Here is a 21,466-nt window from a genome sequence, read left to right as displayed (position 1 = left end):
AATAGTTATATGGATGTTCTTTCACTCCCAAGGGAAGAGGCTGATGGGACATATATTCCCCAGGTGCCAGCACTTCCACTGGGGAACCAGCACAGCAGCAGGGCCACATCTACAGAACTCAGGTGAGCAAAGATATCCCTCTAAGACCAATTTCTGGATATTTTCAGCTGAAGAGGCTTTAACACTTAAAAGATCCCAAGTACTTACATGTGGATGAAACATTCAAGCTGTCTTTTGTGCAGTTACCACTTTGGGTTTCCATGCATTTATGTACAAGCACTGCTCCAGCACGCACAACAGAGTTCAGTCTTTTAGTTGGGATAATCTGAACACAGGTCATGAGCAGTTCAAGCGTGGCTCTGTTACAGGCTCTGAGGTAAGAGCTCACACATGGAGAGCTGCTCTGGATCAGCTGATGTCTGCTGGACTGCCTTGGAGCTGCTGCAGGACTGCGACCGGGGCAGGGACTGATTCCTCAACAGGAAATACAGTGAGAGACACCAGCAGGAACAGGGACAGCAGAGATCAAAAATAGGTGTGTAAAAAAGTGAATTGCGCAGAGACCCGGGAGGGCATGAGCTGAAGCCCAGATCTGTAACCCAGTCATGTAAAGATTTCAGCACATAGCTTCCAAGAATCAGTACTCTGGGGCTGTTCTGTACCTCAAGCTGCCTTGACTAGAGCCCTGCACAATAGAATACAACTCAAATACAACACATTTTAATATGATTTCTAATAAACCAAATCTTACACATTGTGTATTCCTTTATCAGAGATATCTCCCATGAAAGGTGTGCATTCCTTTATCAGAGATATCTCCCATGAGCTTTGATAAGCTCATGTGCTACAGACTCATTTCATCACCATCAGAAAGCAGTTAAGAGATATGGCAGTCTGTTCTTCTTCCAGAAAGAACAGTTAAATTGTAGTTTCACCTGAACGACAGTGCCACAGTTTTGGGGGTTTGGCAGTAGTATTAAAAAGTTATCAGAAATTCTAACGCCCAAATGTAAATTATTTTAATGAGTTTTATCTTGCTCTGAAGATATGCTAATAGATTTGGAGGAGCCAAATCACATTGGGCTTGGGGTACTTATTAATGCCTGGCCTGAAGCCAAACGCCAGCAAGTGAGCAGTGCTGAGGGATGCATTAAAGCTTTGTGACCAGAATAAAAAATCGCTGATTAAAGGCAGGGTAAGGTAACTACCTACATATCTGCACGTCCAACCTGTTCAGGGGACTTCTGCTGTAGTGATAAGCCCTCCACAGCTCCCCACTGAGCGGCTGTGTTTTGCTCCCAAGACCTTTTCCTGCCTCACACCACCAGGCTGAGGCTATCTTCGCAGCCCGTTGTCCTTTCTAGGATAATTTTAACGAGCTGTCACAGCTCCATTCACACCCTGGCAGGCAGCCAAGGATCCATGCCCTGTGTTACAGAAAGGAGAGCTCATACACACACACACTCACCCTGTAAACACCCCTGGGTTCCCCTTTCCGCCTCTTCCAGAGAGAACAGAACACACTGTTTGCTTTCCAAAGCTCCACGTTCCCGTATCATTTCAGCAGGAATCATCTCCACAACACAGATCTACAAAACCACTTCTTCTTACAGTGCCAGACACCCCTGAAGCTGCCACCAATGCTTAGCAAAACTGACTTGTACTGAAGTGCCTTAAATTCAGGACAACTTTGCAGGCACATGCACAAGGCTGGAATTTTGGTAGTTCCTATGAAGTTATGGAGCTATTATCATGAAAACTGCAGAATAGTCCTGTAAAATTTCATCTTTCAAAAAAAAATTATGCCACTAACATCCTTTAGTGAAATGTAACTAAAAAGTCACATAGGAAAAAACACACATAGGAATCTTGTGCACTGATGTATCTGTCTTTGATGTTTACATCTGACACTGCTCTCTTATTTTAAATTGTAAATCCACTGAAATGAAAGAACTAACTTTAAGTAATTAAACCATTTTACTGCAAAACATTTTATGAAAAGCACCTAGTAGGTTCATCTATTCTATACTTCCAAGTGACTTCCAGATAATAAACCATATTGAAATTTATCATCTGGATATTAAAACACAGTGCTATGCCTCTAAGAAAACTAATGATTCTTAACTGAATTACAGTAAGATTTCCCTGGACTTACCAAAGCTATAAAATTTAATCTAAGTACCACATGCATCACTAGATTTTGCTTTGAATAATTCACCAAGTACAAAACAAAAACACAAATAAATTAAGCAACAAAACGAAAATTTAAAGATTCACTGCTTCAAACTGGACAGCCTTCAACATCTGCAAAAAATCTGAAACACTTTTTTAGATCAATTGTTGAAAACTGCTGCTCTTTGGGTAGGTCAAAACCTAAAGTGTTCCTCTGCATCGAATCCCATGGCTGCCACAGATCCAACCAGGTCTAGGCCAGAGCGACTCTGCCTTTCACACTGGGGCATCTGTGCCTGAGAGGAGGAAGGAGGAAGGATATTTTTATCCCCTCCATTTGAAGCCATGCTGCCATGTGATGTTCTCAGCCCCCAGTCAGCCCTGTTTTACAGTAAGAGTGGCTCAACTGCGCCCGACAGTTTCCCAGTTTGATGACAGCTCTTATCAACAAAAGCCCATCTGTTCCTATGGAAATGGGAAAGCGGCACCGCAGAAGAGTTGCAGCAAGGCAGTTCCCAAGTTTCAGCTAGAACATTTCACACACAGCAACCATCCCCAGCCATGTTCAATTCCTTACCTAGCGAGTATTTCCAAGTACACCGTTGGGAATTGTACACCAGTCTCAAACCTCTCAAAACCAAAACACTTTCAGGGACACACAGGCACTAACTGGAACATAATAAGCAGATCTGGCTTATCTTTCAGCTGACAGCCATATGCAAACATGAAACTAAATAAAATGCCTTGAGTATTATGTGCTGTGAATTTAGCTAAATTAATCAGCATGCTTCGGTTTTGGAGAGGGAACCCCCAAAAAAATGTATTCAGAGCGGGCTCTGAATTTTGGCTGAAGCTCCTCTTTTCCCTGCACTCCAAGGTTTTGGGACTCTTACTGTGCTAACTGAAACAGAAAGTGTAACACAACTGCTGCAGTAGCACCTGTTATTGCCAATGTAGTTTTTCTCCTCTACAAAGTCACACTGACAATGTCACAAAGAAAACAAAGGAGTACATAAAAAACATTCCCAAAGTCTAAAAAATCCAAGGAAAGCACTCACAACTCTCAAACTAGGGCAGGAATTAAAATGTATTAAGTGAACAAATGTTTCAAAGGGAGCACTTCTGCAACTGAATTTCTAACCCTGGAAATTACTTGTCCCAGGATGGAACGGCCCTTGGCAGCAGGGTTCTCACCCTCAGAGAGGGTGTTAAAGCAGAGGTACTTTAACACTGCTTTTCATTAGAGAAAAATGGCTCCTTTTCTGCTCTGGGAGTTACAAACTAGATATAAACCAGCAAGTAAAAACTGCTTCAAGGGAAACTATCTGGATTCAACAAAGCAAGTTCATCACCACAGCCCAATAAAAAACATTTTTGTTCTCTGTGTAATAAATGGATAGTGTAATATTGGCTCTCGCAAATGTTGAATGTAAGAAGATCTGTTAAGATCTGGTTCTTTTGTAAGTAAGTTTTGTAATGTTGACAGTTGATCTCTGACCATCAGAAAGGTTTGAGCACGAAGGACTGTGCAGACTCAGAGGGGGGATGAAGGAGGAGCTGGGTCTGAAGAGTGACATCTGCACAAGTACGGGGAGGGTCAGCTTCCCAGGGGGTTGGCTTACCAACAGCACGTATTGGGGTTGGCTTACCAACAGCAGGTATTGGGGTTGTCACAGGTGTGGGCAGTGTGCCTCTGGCTGCAGCTAAGCACCCAGTGCTGTCTCTTTCTCCTTATTCAGTCCCTTGCTGTGGTTCAATAAACTTTTTAAAATTTTAAAAAGTGAGGCATCATTTCTTACATGTGCAAATTTATTGTAAATGGCACCACAGGATAGTCAAATTCATTTCTTCAGGGTTTTGCAAAGACAACCCAAGACATGGCCTGGTTACCTGCAGCTCCTGTCTCATCCTTGTGTTGAACAAATGAATCCTCCTGCCTCTGGCTGTACGTCACCAAGATGGCTGTGAGGCAGGAATGGCATCTTAAGGAAACCTGGGGAAAACCGCCCATCAAAATGACATTGTGACTCAGACCAGGCCAAATTAGTTTTTATTTTCTTGATTTACTCATCACACAGAGAAGAGTTAATTTTAACTGCAAACTTTCAATACATAAAGATACATTGGACAATTAGGGTGACTCAAGAACACATAACTGCTGGAATATTTTAGGCTTTTCCTTAAATTCAATTTATCATACCACATACAAAATGCAAAATATCCACATTTTTCAGAACAAAGTCTACAGTACCACATTTGGACATCCTTTATGACTGTGCATACCTGTTCTCTAGGTAGACATAAGAAGCTGTGGAAACACTTAACAACCACTGAGCAAGTATTACTGAAAACAGCTAGAGAAAGATTGTTCCTTAAATTGCACTCAACTACCAAGTATTATAATATAATACCTAAATAATGGATGCAGATTGCTCTATAATGCAGTAATGTGTTATGGATACAGGTTTTTATTTTCACTCTCCCCAATTCCCATTATCACTATAGAAACACTTCTTCCACCCACAGATTTTTAAAGGCAGAAGAAGAGCACAAAACACAAACTCAAAGTAATTCAGAAAGTCTCTCCACCACAATGAAGTCCGGGGGTCTTTCTTCCCCAGGCCTCAGTGGTGCTTTTGTCAGAAGCCTTATCTGAAGTGACACTGCTGCTTCAACACACACAGACTTTGCACATGTACACCCACACCTTTTTACCACAACAGCCAAGCAGCTGGAAGCAGAGTCCAGAAGAGGAAATTTAGAAGCTTTTCAAACAGAAGGCTGGTGTCTGGATTACCAACTGCTGTCTTGAGTTTCTTTGCGAAGAAATTATGTCTAAGTTATATCCATATCTGCTGCACAAAACTACTCACCACTGGAGGTTTGTGCAATATAAAAACTTACAGATAAATTCAGAATTACCCTAAACTTCTGACAGGGTTGATGGGGAGAAGTAGCTAGGTAAGATTACAGGAAATGATGTTATTTTTAACTACATGAGATAAAGACAAGTTGTCACTCCAATTCCATATAATATTTCACCATGCCAAACTCAAATCCATAGCAGCACTGACTACAGTCGTCAAGAAATCCACAGCTGCACTGGCTGGCAAGCACAGTAAAATCTGTTGTAACAAATAAAATTCCAAAGAGAGGACTGGAGCAAGGAATTAGGATTCAACCTTTTACAAAACTACCTTTTATATCTTTTTGTAGGTAACGCAAGAATACTTGAGACAACTTTATGTTAGCTGAGGTACAGTCAAGTCTTAGCCCAAGGACAGAACTCAGCACAGACTAATTTTTACCCTTCCTCCCAGGCCTTGCCAGTCTGGTACTACCATGTCCCCTCTGGCAAGTCTTCAACCGTGAAGTTTTTTATTAAGTATAATAGGAAAAAGAGAAGTAAAAAGACCAATCTAGACAACAATTCTCTTTCCCTATGGATCACCTTTTTTGGTTCACACGGCACAAAGATGGGAGGAAAAAACCCCGTATTTTAAAGTATACTGCAGTGAGCTCCAAAAGGTCTAATGGAGATCCTGGAAGGAATCAATCAAGTTCAAGAAACTTTGCTACAGGTCTTGCATTCCTGTGTAGGAAGCTTCCACTATCACAAACACATGGAGGTAAAATGGTAACAAATGTGCCAGTTCTGCCTCTGCTCTTGTGGTGAATAGAGAGACGTCAGCCCCAGTGACTACAGAATTACCTTCAAATTAGTCCTCCTACTACTATCACCTTTATAAAGGTTAAGCTGTAGATACCACAAATAACCTGTTTTCAAAAAGGTTGATGGAAAATCTCCCTAACAGAAAGCATGGCAGCCTGAAGCAAAAAATAAGTATTAGTGATTTTACAACTCAAATAAAAATCACTTTACAGAGCTTGAAGTAGCTACAGCTCACATTCTAATTAGGCTTTCCACATCTCAAAGACCCCCAAGTGTTTCTGAAACAGCAGGGACTCAGAAATGAGATTAATTTTATATCCAGCAACTTTTATGGTATGAAGTAAACACTAACTCTGACAAACTTCATAATGTAAGGACTACTTCAACATTTGATGCTGCAAGGAATGCAGTCTCATTCCAGTTCCTGATCAAAATGGAGTGCAAACCAGTAAAAAAGCTTGTTAGCACAGCCTGAGCTCCACAGCTTGGCGATATGTGGAGGGCAGAATGCTCAGGGATTCACAAGTGCAGTTTCTTAAAAAGAGGAAGGGGAGTGTTGTTTTTCCCCAGAAGACCAAGGGTTAGTTTATGGTGACTAAAGACCAGGACCTTTTATAAAGAGCTGTAGTGCTCAGGATGTTATCACGGAAACAGAAGACAAAACATCCTTCCTTAATCTCAAACCCAATCCAGACCAAATTTGGAAGCCCTGAAGAGCACAGCATTTGGTCGGTTTTGTGTTGTTCAGTGTGGATTAATTCACTCAGATATTACTAGGGATGGGCATTTGCTTGTGAATGAGTTATTCACTGTGGTTTTATTTAGCATTGCTTAATTTAAGATTAAACAGGGTGCCAGCAAAACCACCATTGGTGAAGCACAAACTGAAGAACAGGTCAAGTGCTGAAGCCTAGAGACCTCTATGCAATCCTCCCTCTTTTTTTTTCCTGAGGAAAGAAAACAGCCTTGAATTCTGAGGACAAACCTGCTCTATCTGGGAAAGGTTCAAAATCCCAAACCAGACACCAAAAAAACCCAAGTGCATATATGCACATGTATACATATAGAACAGAGCACACATTGCCTTAAGCACCTAAATAAACCCTCAATTTTGAGAAGAAAAATTGTGAAAGAAGTCTTTTTACCTACAGGTCAGAGTAAGGTCTCCTGGTTTCTATTCCTATAACTGCTGCTAACACCAATGCTATAAATTCCAGGCCATCTTAAAAGGGCTGTTTCAAACTGCAACTTCAAGTTTAGCAACATGGACACCAAGCATCAAACACATCTGTTATCATGTGCTCTAGACTATTTAACCAATACAACCAACTACAACCTTTCAGCCCTTTAATGAAATTGTGAGGCTTTTGTAAGAGCTCTTGGCATAAACTCTGAGGGATGAAGGTGGAAAGTCACTAGCAGAAAATAATAAAAAAGAGCTATTAAACATTCCAATGAGAGTGTTTCAGAATTGTTTTCAAGCTTAACAGAGAAACAGAAGAAATATCAGCAGTGGGTTTGTGGCAGCTTGCAAAGCATATCCAGATTATACATTTCTCACTTTCTGCACTTCTCTCATTGTGCTGGCTCAGTTGTAAGCCAGGACTTGATAGTGTGGATCAAAAACTGAAAAAGGTAATGAAGAACAACAAGCAATCATAGCATGTGCTTGCCCTTTTACAGCTTTACAATACAAATGAAGCTGGTCACTACAGTAAAATTGAAAATACCCTGGGGAAATACACATGCCTGACAGCCTACAGGTCAGACAGCTTGCAAAATCCATTCTGTAACCTGCTTTGCATAACAATTTTACTTGAATACCCAGCAGTTTCTACTTCTATTTGCATGTGTCCTGCTTTGTCCTGCTATCTCCCACTAAAATACAACACTGGAGAATGTATTTCTCACCATCTCAGGAGGAAGCAGATACACCTGGTCCCAGAGACATGGACAATGCCTCTATTTATAAAGCAGAGGCAGCATCAGAAGGCAGAGCTCCTGTCTGGCTGTCCCACAAGTTGCTTTTGAACACACCACAGTCAAGGGCCAAAACATTCACTGGAGGACAAGGTGTGTGCATGAAGTACAGGATAGTTCACCACTAACAACCAGCCCTTGATCACCTCATGCTTGGTACCTCAAATTTCTACAGATATAAAATTCTCAAAATTCCTCCATCAAGAATGAAAGAAAAAATGCTGAAGTTAGGACAGTTGTCCTTTCTGTTCTAAATAGAGGGTGTGTACCATTACCTTAGCTACACTTCGCTGCCCAAGAAACCACCAAACCCAACACTCCACTCCAGTACTTTCACTCTCAATTACTGGTTTCCCTAGCACAGAAACTCAACAATTTATGTATCACTTTTAACCAGAGAGGAATAGTTATTTTTGGAGTGACATTCAGCAACTGCTTCATGTAGGACATTATCCATTACAATCATTCTAATGCTTGTACACAACAGAGGGGCTGTGATGTACATAAGTACAGCAGGTGAAGTCCAACAGGATGTGTTAAGGGAGGCAAACTAATTATGAGCACTTGGCATCCTGTAAAAATACCACACTACATAAGACACCTCGACCCCGGTGCTGGAAAAGCTAGGTGGGAGGAATGATGATTATTAGTGGGACAACCTGGACTTAATCTTTGATCAGAAATTTAGGCTATGTGACCAGAGGGCAGTTTTGCAGCAGCCCTGTGGACATCAAACTACAGTGCTCCCCAGCCACAGCCTTTCATGCACCAAGTGGAAGAATTACTTTGCATGGTGGGCAGGTGTTACAGTCCTGTCTGAACAGCTCAATATGAAGTGACATCACGGTGATTTCAACCGATTTTCCACTGTAATGTTTGGGGCATTTTCAGAGGAACTGATACCAAATTGAGTTACTCCCTGTCCTGCATTGGTGCAGTTGATTATTTCTGCCTACAACTCTGACAGTTCTTTGATCCTTGTTGAACACCTTCCTGTTTTCACATTTCTGTAAGCCATCATGACATGAGGTGTCACCTAAATGAGGTCACTCTGCTTGTAAAACAGACTGACAATGACACTGGACACAGTTCAAGGAACTTTGGACCATGCCCTCAGGCACCTGCTGTGACTCTTGGAGCTGTCCTGTGCAGGGTCAGGAGCTGGATTTGATGATCCTTGTGGGCCCCTTCCAACTCAGGATATTCCATGATTCTATGACAACCAGGATTGATAACCCAGGATGCACTGGTAAGTCTGAGTGACTAACAACATGATGTACTTAGAAAACCTGGAAAAAGTTAGAAGAAAAAATGTACACGCTTTGCACTGATCACCAGACAATCTGGTAAGGAGCAAGCCACATACCAACACTGCTTGCTTACAAAGCAACAATGAAGGAAAAGAATGTAAAGGTTGTCCAAACCCCAACTATGTTTATGTGGGAAGTACAATTACAAATGTAAGTTGCTGCATTTTAAAACACACTAAGAAAAGGGACAACCCCATAAACGCTTTAAAAAAAAACTTCCATGAAGTCAAAGTACCAACTTTAAGTTTTTGTGTCCAAAGGAAGCAAATTAACTTGAGCTGCAGTGCTGTTTTGTTCCAGTGAAAAGGCTATTGCAAATGCACGAGCAAAGGCTCCAACGTGTTTCCAAGGATCAAAACAGGCAGATTTCAGCTATTAATGCCAGTAATGGCTATAAGCCAAAATCTAGTTGATTTATGCCTTTATTCAGGAATAAGGATAACTGGAGGCATCTCTCAACACAGTCAGCAATCAAACTGTTAATACTGACATTCAGACATCTTGAACTTGGAATTAACAACCTTACTTGGGAATTCATACTTCTGAGCAGGAATTCCTACCCAGCTACAAACTCAGAGGCCACACTCTCAGTTTGGGATGGCTCCAAGTTTGGCACCAGTTAAGTTCCCCACACTGGAGAACTGATGTACAGAAGAGTTTAGGGAGGTGCTGTATTCCTCACCTCCTTGCTTGGCTCCACAGAAAGTGCAAGGCACAGCTCTGGGAGCGAATCAACAGAGGAGACAGGAAGGAAAGGAATAGAGCAGGACTGCTGCAGTGGGCACTGCCATGACGCAAACACCCTTGGTTCCAGTTTCAAAGGACACAAAAGGCTTCTCCAAAATTCTTGCAGCAATCCACCTCTAAATGTACACATGCAAGAACAGTTCCACTTGCTTAAAGATTTAAACACAACAGATTAGGGGAAGAAAGGGACAAGAGCTCAAGAAGGAGCACGTGGGTAGTCCTGCTCTGGGGCAACAAAAATTCAGAACTCACTGACTGCAAGTAGGAGGAAGGGAATTGAGGAAGCAGGAGCAAGTGACTCAGCTGAGACCTAGATGTATTTGTGTTTTCTGATGACAGGCTTATTTGCAGTGTTAAGACTGTTTTTTTTTCAAACTGTATACAAGCTGGGACCTTTAATGGATAAAGATGGAGAGTCAGGTCAGCCATACCTTCATGTCAGCCAGCCAGGTCAAGCTAATGGATGTTGGCAAGACACATCTAAAGATTTCTGCAGCATAGACAGAAAAAGCTCAGACTTCACGCATGAAACAGCTCTAAAGTTCAGGGACACACAAGAAATGCTGGTGGGCTCATCCATCAAGTCTCTTTTTGTGCTCTGTACTGTCAACAATGACAGCTGCTGGTCCTTCTGACAAGTTTAATTCTTTACAGGTTACATCACCCAGGTGCAGAGCAAAACTCATCCCTTCCATCCTACACACATTGCAAAACTACACACAGGAGAAAGCAGGGGTTTATGGTGATGGAAATTACATGTGCACAAACCTCACACCTTTTAGACACAAAACAGTCAAGTGAGTGCTAACTGCAATAACCTCTCTGCAGCAACTGAACAATCACAGTTTGATAATCACTATTTACTAATTTCTTTCACACCTAAGACCCACATGGACTTTTCTGCCTGTCCCCAGACAGAATTTGCATTGGAAAGTACAGAGGAAGGGAAAGCCCAGGTTTCACTACCCTGAAACAGCTGCCCCAAATGTCACCACCACCCAGGCCAGGCCCCAGCTGCAAAGGCTCATCACCGGCCAATGAAGATCAAGTTGTCATTTCCTCTTAGCACTAAAAAGGTTTTACAGCCTCAGTGATCTAAGAGTAGTATTATCACCATGTATTTGAACTGCATTTTCCCCAATTTCAAAATACATCCTGACCTCCCCATCCCTGCATTTCAATCCCCATCATACTGAGAAGAGTGAAACAAAGGGTGTTGAAATTTCATTTTAAGGTGAAAAATGAAAATTACTTTTAAAAGGACCACACACCATTTTTTGAACAATTGCTGCAAAGTGCCAAAAGATCCAAGTACCAAGAGAGCCTACACAGGGTCTGAAAACCCCTCCATGAACTACTGTCAGTCTGTGCAAAGAAGCCTCTTGAAATACATACCTATAAAATATATATGTTTCAATATAATATATTTCAAGATAATAAATATATAATTAAATTTATAAGAATACATTTTCCTATTATAGTTAGGATGGGCAGCAGCAGTTGCACCTTTGGAAAAGCATAATCTGGCTGGGGCCATAACATTTTCCAGGTTTATTGATGGAAAACAAAATGATATAAATGCTTGTGGGATGGAAGGACAAAGATTTTTATTAAGCAGTCTTCACACACAAAATGGAAAAGAATAACTAGTGATAGTTAGATCAGAAAATAGTATTTAAAGTAATCTAGAAAGCCTCATTACGTTTCTACTGTGTTATGAAAAATCATCATCCAATCTCCAAGGCTATATGAGGCGTTCAGATGCAAGGCTTACTGCAGCTGCCTTACACCAACAGACACCACAAATTAAAGATTTGCCTCATCAATCCAGGGCTTCAACAATTCTGTTTGCTAGAATTTTGTGCAGGAGTCTTACGGATCTTGTTTACGGAGCCAACCCCTGCCTCAAAGGGACTGAAATCTACGCTCTGCTTTGCCAAGAACCAAGTTCAGGGGAGAAAAGAAGAAAAGCTTTGTATTTGCTACAGGAAGGGTTCACTGGTGCTTATTTGAATTATCCTCCCCTTACAACAGAGGAGATATGATTCATATCAAGTGTCAAAGTCAAGGAATTTTCAACATCTTTATTTTTCCTTCCACCCTCGACAGCTCCTCGCTGAAGTTATTACTGGGAGAGTGTCACAGCAACAGCTCTTACCTCACCATCTATTCCCCTTTCCTCCTCCACTACCCCAAATGGAACAGGCTTGCTATCACTGAGCCAGCTCATGCAATTCTTTATTCTTTGCAATTTCCTACCTCTCATTTGAAAAAACAAATACTTCACTGTTATCTAAAAATATATTAAAACATTGCCAGCAACTCAGCACTTAAAGCAAAACAACCATCACCACCCAGTGTGAATGCACAATAGAAGTAGCATTTTTGGTAAGGCAAGTTTTTAAAGAGTTCTTTCGAACTGCGAAAAAAAAAAAAAAAAAAAACAACAACAACAACAACAAAAAACCAACCAACCAACCAAAAAAAAAAAAAAAAAAAAAAAAACCACAAAAAAAAAACCCCAAAAAAACTCAAGTTACAAAAAGAAAGGGCTGCTTTGCCATTGTGAGACTTGCCCAAATGCACAGCCCCAGGGCAGGAATGGAGACTGCCATCCACATCAGCTTGGCGGGGGGCTGATCAAACTTGCATCGGAGCGCACCCAGCACAACTACTTTAAATCAAATCAAAACAGCCTTACAAAGAAAGTAAACTCCCACACAAGTCCAAAAAAACAAGCCAAAACAAAAAAAGCCACCGAACATAAAAAAAACCCAAAACCACAACAAAACCAAACCCAAAGCCCACCAAACCCTTGTCCAGTTCACAGCGCAACTCTAGGAATGTCTGTGCTACCACAATACGAGTGACACTTACCACAGTGTGTCCTGTCTGTAAAGCTCAGACATGTCCCCAAGACACAACTCCACAAGCAGTTTGTGACAGAGCTAAGTTCAGCTTCTCCCTGTATTTTCTTCGCTCCAGCCATTCATTCTCACCTCTTACTCTCTATCCCCACGCTATGCTGGCCCAAGTGTTTGAGGAGTAAGTAAAGGCAGGTCAGAGTGAAAGAAAAAACAAATATACATCATTTTCAAGGGCTCAATTTTTTCCAACACGCTCAATCCCAGTGAAGTTCCATTACTTGGGTGAATTCTGTTTCCACAGAGCACAGGAATTACAACTAGAGGAGAAGCTCAAGTGGTCCCTGTACTGCACAAAAAAATAAGGCCTGATTAGAGTCAGACACTCCAAGCAGCTGGAGTTCCAGGCAGCAACTTCAGTTATGTTCCAGCATTGAGGATTCTCTCAAAACCTGGTGTAACAATAAACACCACTGTACAGAAAGGCACCATTTAGATGACCTATAAAAATGACAGACCAAACACAGGAGGACAAGGAACTAGCTTCTTCCTATCCCAGCCTCAAAGCACTAGTACATCTTTTCCTCTTTCTCCAAATGTAGCTTCACAATGGGAACTGGCAAATATGCTCCGTGTTCAAATATGACCAGTAGAATACTCAGAGCAATATCCAAATGCTTTAAAAAGTATTCCCTATACTATCTAATCCGGAACTCCATCCGTGTAGTACAATAAAATCTCAATTATCCTACGAATCCATTCAAAGAGGAGTTAAAATAAAATACCAATCTTTTAAAGACAGAAAATCACATACGCTTTTTACCTCCCACCACCAGCAGCTGTCCTTTTGCTCTCTTTTCATTTCCAGACCTAAAGAAGCAATACCCCTTGTTTCATAATTGATGCCCAAAACTGTGTAGAGAGGACAGAGCTTCCTCCCCAAGTTTCAGACAAAGAGCTCTTGTAATCCTCAAAGTCCACCTGACAATGTTTGCTCAGTAAAACATGTTAGTCCAGTGCAGAAATCTCCTCTGTCACAAACTAGAGTTAACCCTTTACAGACAGTTAAACTGAAATGACTTGCCAGTAACCAGAATGAACCTGTACATAAGGAAAAAACAGGGAATTTTGTGCTCCATTTGAGTTGTTTCTGTCGCATTTTAACTACCCAGCTACATACTTTCCAGCATTTTGCATTAACTTCCATGTTCTTGTAAGAAGATGAGACATTCCATGAAGTTTTATATTTTTGTGTGTCAAACACTGAGACAAAACTCTGGAAAATCCTATTTAGTTTCAGAAAAGGTAGTAAATAAAATAATTCTGACCTATTGGGAACTAAGAGTTTCCCAATCTTCTGAACTGTAATATCCACTACTAATTTGTTGTCATAGGTGAATTGCATCCTTTGAAACTCAAAAGAGTTGATTTACCCATCATTTTAGACTGCCTGTTAAGACAAAAAACCCCAAACAAAAAACCCCAACAAACCCAACCAAAAAAAAAACCTCCCAAACAACAAACCACCACCACCAAAGTATATGACTCCAAGTAGCAAAGTCTTTGAGTGCTTTACTATTTCAGGATAAAATAAACATTTAATCTGAAGTTTGTAGAACACAACCACCTTTCTTCACTACATTTTTTGTAGCTGTTGAAGAAAGGGTTAAAGCCAGGACATTTTCAAATCTAGAGATTAAATGTAATGAGATCAGAATAATAAGATTACCATAATCTGCCTCACACACATAGCTAGGATCAGCCCTAATCTCTTCATTTTGAGACAGATGGAAAAAGCATGAAATCAGAGATAACAGAAGGCCAATTTCCTAGAATCAGGGCTTTGCAAGGCTCACCACAGCTGTAAGTCAATATTTTGCTAGATTTGTACCTATTTAACCAATTCTAATAGAACATACTGGAAGGGAGAATCAGGCATCTCTAAATCCCTACTACATAAACAGTAAGTAATATATCAGTGTAATTTGAATATATTGCAGAATATTACAGACTAATTTACTGAGACTGCAGCCAGTACCATTCCCAGATGCTTTAACTGTGAATGCAGTGAATAAAGAGCAAACCATTTGAAAAACAAAGATCTTAAAACTGCGCATGACCGGAGGCTGCTCATTGATTTTTCCTATAGGGTGGATATACATGAAGTAGCAATTTGCATCTGTGACCAGTCTGACTCCAGAAAGGAGTCACAGGAAGGGACAGTTTTAACTTCGCTTTAAGACAGAGTATTAAACAGATGCAGCATGGAACCATTCCTCAACTCTTCTTTCTATATCTTCAGTATATGAATATTGGCATATGAATATTGGGAAAGTATGAAACAGCCTCAAATATACAAGAGAGTGGTTATGGTGGCTACTGTCCTCCTACCTCGGTGGAAGCTGGCCAAGAATCAACAATAGGGAAACTTAAGAAAAAAAATTAGAAAAGAGAAAAAAAAAAAAGCAAAGCATGCTGGATTTTAGCACTAAATAGACTCAGGATGATGTCTTAGGATTAAGTAATACTGTTAAGGGAAACAGAGGCAAGCAAGAAACCACCCAAGGAATTAAAAACAGACTGGTAGCTGTAAGATAAGTGGAAAATTGTTTTTCAAACAGCTAACAGCTCCTAACTTTTTCCCAGAAAAAAAGCAGCCCTATGCTGTAGGACAGTAAAAGCCTCAGTCTCTCTAAATCAGATCCTGCAACACGACACCTTTAAGGTTCGATGTGATGATATAGCAGCACTTTAAGACAGTTATGCAAAGACCTGAGAAAGGGGAAAAAAAAAAGAAGTACTACAAGATCCAATCTCTTACTGAGCAGGTTCACCTGTCAGTTCAGACTAATTACTCTGTAAGTGTCAGCGCACAGTTCCCATGCATCTGCTCTTGGCCAGTGATTTTAAAACATGTCTTAATTCAGCCCACAAAAAGCCTGTTCACGCTCTCACAGCCCTCGTGATTTTGCATTGTATTATATAGACACAGCCACAATCAAGAATTTGGTTGGTCTCCACACAAAGCTCTTTATTGCCTCAGCCCTGTTTGTACCTATGCAGAACTTGCTGCCCCACCTCTTATCTATTTATTTAAAATGTTAAATTTAACTCTTGTTTGTGGGAAAGATGTGCAGATCTTCCAAAAGCTCTTATCACCCATTTCATTTTGGGATGGCTCCCTGGGGAAAATGAGAAGGGGAGACCTGATCCCCTCAGTTCTGCAGGGGTACACCAACAATCCCATCCCCACAAAAAGAACAGCAACGCCAATAGTGTAATTTTTGCTATCAGACTCTTAATCCAACTGCATGTAATCAAACCCTTGCTTAAAACAAGACACTTTCATAACTAGATTAGAAATTCATTTATAAAGCAGCATTGACTAAAATAAAGATAAATTAATGAAGCTTTTCTTTCCCTGTACAAATCAAGGCAATTTCAGTGCATAGAGCCAACAACATTTTGGTTCAGTGTGACATGAGAGCTCAGTTTTCTACAATATAAAAAATACTGTTTAAGGCATTTAAACAACTAATTTACCACTGAGGAACTGCAATGATACTTATCAGAGATTTGTCACCTGCAGAGGGATGGTTTTAATCAGTGCATTTTTTCATTAGTTTATTTAATGTTTTAACTGACTAATGTCTAGCAACATCTTGAATTGAAGAGGAAAGCAATAGGCATTTAGTCTGGCTGATCCTCAGAGAGAGAATATTTAATAGAAAAGGGAACTCTCCTCGTTTTCCTGTAACTGCAAAGTTGTTCCCACTTCCTTGCTGCTAGTGGGACATGCACACACAAGAGGAAGACACTTGCAAATGGTTTCTGATCCCAATCTTGAACATCGTCTGACTCACTCCTTCCAGTGGCATAGTGTAAAGCACCCCATGAGCCTGCAAACCCGAGTGTAAGTGACAGATCAGACCACACTGGGGGCAATATGCACCACTGGCTCTAGGACACTAAACTCACAAACATATCACAGGATGTCTCCAATCTCACACAACCAAACGAGGAGAAAAGAGATAAAGCTTTACTGTACAATGTTACATGAACACCAGTGATTTCCTTTCTCATGTAACACTGAATGGGGGAGAAAGAAAGGATAATAAAGAGACCATTCAATGCAAAAAGATTTTTAGGGGACTTGCTTTTACAGGCTTGAGAGGGCACATTGCTGTTTCCTTGCACCTGTGTTTCAATGGATGGGTGCAGGTCATCAGTCACACTTCAAAAGACAGACAATAAAAAACCCAACCTGGTTGGTTTAAAAACAACAGCAACAACAAAACCCCAAGGATTATGCTAGTGTTGCACTAATAACCCGAAGTTCAAAGACAGTTCAAACAGCCCATTCTTACATGCTGTTCAAGCCACCTCTGGAGGTTGTTAAGAGATGCAACTCTGGTCATTTCCACCTGGCCAGGTTATACTAAGAGAAAAAGATTTCAAATAACAAATGTACTGAAAGATCTTTGTTCACCAAAGCCATGATTAACACTGAATTCAAACTTCTGGGCCTGCAAGAAGCAAACCTTAATGTCAAAAAAACCCAGTCACCAAAGCAAACACATTAAATAAAATATATATTAAAAAACCATACAGGAAAAATGGATTTCAGTGGATTTTGCAGTTAACTAACCTTTCTAAAAATATATTTAATCACAATTTAATCTTACAATTTAATCACAATTTAAACTTTGCTTCATAGGTTGTTCTGAGCAATTATTCTAACAGTTTTGAAAGTCAGTAGAACCAAAGTGCACCAACTAGTTATGCTTAGTGAACTTTCCAAAACTACAGTTTCCCAAACAACTGGTTTCAGTTATAAAGCCTTCATTTCTTTTCCAGATTTCCATAGGTCTTTGATCATGACAACTTGTATGTCAATATTCTTAACAATGTACCTTAAGTAATTTGATGATGAAGACTTGGGCAATCCACTTATCCACCATCAATCCCATCTTTTAGACAAGTTCCAATATTCCAGCCTCTCCAGCACAAAGTTTCCTCAGTCTCTCCCAGTGACTCGTGCCTTTAGCATATGCAAACCTCAACAGGGCAAACACACCAAATTCTCTAAAAACAGAGTGGGGTTGGTGTACCAACATCTCATGTTGATCTTCAATCCATGATAACTTTCAGAAGAAAGTATGATTGTTTTCAGACTGCTACAGGATAATGAACTATTATATCCCAGAAATCTTATAATGACATTTAAGTTCAGCCTATTTTTGGGTCACAACAGGCCTGAGTCAAAAAAGTTATAATTCATTCCAACATTAATCCATTTTTCTTTCTTCTCCAAACTCATCATTAAATGAAGGTTCAATTAGTAGAGAACTAATAGGATACAGAATGAAACACACACAATTCTGTACTCATAAGTCTGGAATAACAAATTCTGGAGTCACAGTGGCCTCAATTTAACCATAAAAGCTCAGCAATTTCTGGCCAAACAGGAAAGCTTAGCCTTTTTTTCAAAGAGAAAACACCCTCTCACCCAAGCCTGTAAAAACACACACTCCTCAGAGACTGAGAAAAGAACATGCTTTGATAACTGCTGATGGAGAGAGGAGATGGAGAGAAGGCCATATGAACCACAGACATGGAATCAGATGGCAAAGGATAAGGATCATTCCTCTAAAACAAGAAAAGCTATCAGAACTAAATGGCATTTGTCTAAGCACCAGACATCATTGTGAAGAGCAAAAAGTGGGAAGACATTAATAATCTCCTCTTTTGGAAAGGAGGAGGAAAGATGACACTGCACAGCAAGGACCACACCTGTGCCATAGCTGCTGATGGTCTGTGACATCCGTTCATGCCAAAACACTGCTCCTAAGCTGACTTCAAGTGGGAAAGTACAAGGCCAAAGAACTCCAAAGCAACTTTAATTTTCATTCTACCTCAGAAAAAGTCCAAAATCACAGCTGTGGGGGCTTACTGAAAGTAAACTGCTGAAGTACACACTGGAAGGGAGGGGAGAGGGGAAAATGAGAAGAATTAAAAAAAAAAAAAAAAAGAGGGGGCAACATCTGCACATCAAAGAAATGCTTAAAAAATCCCCTTGTGTAATGAAGTTCCTCTTTCACTTCAGAACTAATAAAATAGCATTTGTTCATGTCTAATTCTCTCCATAAAAGGAAAATAAAGTATTTAAATGCCATTTACTCACAAAAAGTTAGAGTAGAACTTTGTATCATGAAAAGACTGAGCCTATACTACTATGCCATGGATTGGGCTAAGAAACAGTTGTTCAGAGTTACTCAGGGTCAGGAAGAAAACCAGTATCCTAATACAGGAATATTTTTTTTTTTAATTTAAAAAGAGACACTACTTACATTATCTCAAAGGAATAGAAAATACGGAAGTGATAAATGCTGCCTTTTTTTTAAATATAACATACTATTAGAAACAGCAGCTATATCGACAATGAAAGTCTATTGCTGCTCTCTTGGCTTGTGGGCAAGAACAAAAAATCCAAGTCTCCTTACATGAGTAATGCAGAAATGCAGATATGAAATGCCAAAAACAGTAACTTGCTCCAAAATCTTCAAGTCAAGACAGCTGAGGCACAAAATTCTTTATGAAAAAGAGCAGAGAGAACTAAAACCATCTCCTAATTAGTGTCTCAAATTAGAAGAATTGTCCCAGGTCGAGAACAAATTAGAACAAGAATAGAACTCGTTATGGCTCCCTTGCAGTAACCTGGAAGGGATATCACTATGCAGGTCACTGACACCCGAGGGTGTATTATTTGACCACAGGCTAATTTTAAGTTTCCAAGTACATTATAGCAGCACAGTATCCATTGTAAGTCACAATAAAAGCTAAGGCATTAAAACTCTCCCTTACTGGGAGATTCCAATCAGGAGATCAATGCCTTGGCCACAAAAAACTCCCCCCAGGGCCCTGACAAGGGGTCAATCATTCCTACACAAAAAAACGGGATTTTCAAACTATGCATTAGTGTGGAAAAAAAGATTCCCAACAGCGGAGTTCTGGGAAGACCTCAATATGTGGAAGCCAGCTCAGGGATGTACTCACCAACCAGGACCAGGCCTTATCTAAAGACTTTAAGATACATATGATGAGATGACAGATGATGGTTTGGTCCCAGCTGCTTTGCAGCAGTATTGCCAGTCCATAGCCATAAAACCTCCCTGGAAGTACAGCAAATACCCAATTAAGTTGACTCAGGCAGCTGTTTGGAGGCTGGGCTCTTCTGGCAAAGCTATAAAAGCAAAAAGCAATCATCACCTCAGACCCCTACTTAATCAGTGGCAGGAGAGAATGAAAATATAACTCCGTATAGAGGGCAGATGAATCACTCATTGTGATAAACTGGAAATAGTCACAAGGCTTTTCTACAGTTTATTTGAGCTGCTTCATTTAAAAACCCAACAATTCAACTTCTGGCTACTTGTCCCCACAAATGTGCTCATTAACAACACAAGAACCTCACCCTCGGTGGTTAAAAAAGAAACCAAAGGGTCAGTGTTTGCAGCACAGGGAGGCTGTGCCACAGGATCTCAGGACTGGCTGCAGCTTCAGGAGCCATCCAAGAAATTAACAGAGAGGTGAAGTGGCAGAGTTCATCAAGAGAGTGATGAAATGTACTCAAACCCTAAAATTCATCGGTTACAGTAATAACTTGTAATACTAAAAGGCCAAGTGATAAATGCGAGATTAAATACAATATGGAAAATAACGTGTGTGAGGAAAAACACAACAAAAACCCTCAAAGAATTGTGCATGTATGAAGCTAAGGATTTTAAACTATTACTCCTCAACAATTATAACACAATCAAAGGGGCAGCAATCTGAAAATAAATTAGAAACATTACCCGTTTCTTGTAAGAATGAAACAAAAAACAAATATTTTGACACTAAAGTTGTGTCAGCCCCTCTGTACTCTGAGTACTTACATTTAGCAGTCTTTTGGATGGGTTAAAATGAACTAAAAGAGTTGCAAAAAGAACCAAGATAAAACAAAGCATGGAATGGGTTTTGGACTATAAGAGATCAGACTCTCCCTATCTCCTTCTCAGAAAAAAAAACCAACTGAGACTAGAAGACATTTGCAAATCAATTCTCCCCATGAGAAGTACAGGGAAGATGTTTTCCTATAGCCTCTCACAAGGAGATGGAGAGAGAAGAAAAGAGAAAAATCAGTAAAACTCCTAGGTAGCATGTTTCAAATGAAGCAAGTGACTTTATTCCACACAGTATGTGTTTATGTTATGAGGCTTTTATGCTGTAATGTACAGATGGATTCAAAACGGGTTTAGAAAGATGCACAGAAGGTGTGGCCACCAATACCCAGACACAGCCTCCAGCTGAGTGAGTCACTCCAGCCTGACTGAAGGAAGCCAACACCTTACACAAAGAGGAAGATGATGTCCAGGGCTAAACATCTGACCAGTCAGCATTGGAGTGGTACATCTAGTCCAGTCTAGAATGGCAAATATTCAGAGTACAGAGAAGAACAAAGGAAAAACCTATGTGTAAACAGTTTTCTATCTGTTTTAATTGTGAAAATGGTGTAATTCACTTCAGACAGGAACTACTCCCAGAACACTGGGAAGAGGAGAATTTACTTCCATCGAAGAAAGTTTAAAGCATAATAAATAATCCATTATAAAGGTACAATAAACTGAGTATTATCTGTGGCAACCAACAGCAAGTGGGAGAAAGCTGACTAATACAGC

At 40.2% G+C, this 21,466-nt stretch overlaps 1 protein-coding gene across 1 annotated transcript in view; it reads right to left on the bottom strand.

The window, feature by feature from the left end:
- GRB2 (growth factor receptor bound protein 2) overlaps nucleotides 1-21,466 on the bottom strand; it is a 50,434-nt gene that overhangs the window by 12,199 nt on the left and 16,769 nt on the right. The window lies entirely within an intron of this gene.

The sequence above is a fragment of the Vidua chalybeata genome, chromosome 19 (genome assembly GCF_026979565.1).
Source record: "Vidua chalybeata isolate OUT-0048 chromosome 19, bVidCha1 merged haplotype, whole genome shotgun sequence".
In the NCBI taxonomy this organism is placed as follows: Eukaryota; Metazoa; Chordata; class Aves; order Passeriformes; family Viduidae; genus Vidua; species Vidua chalybeata.
This window is presented reverse-complemented; position numbering and strand designations above follow the sequence as displayed.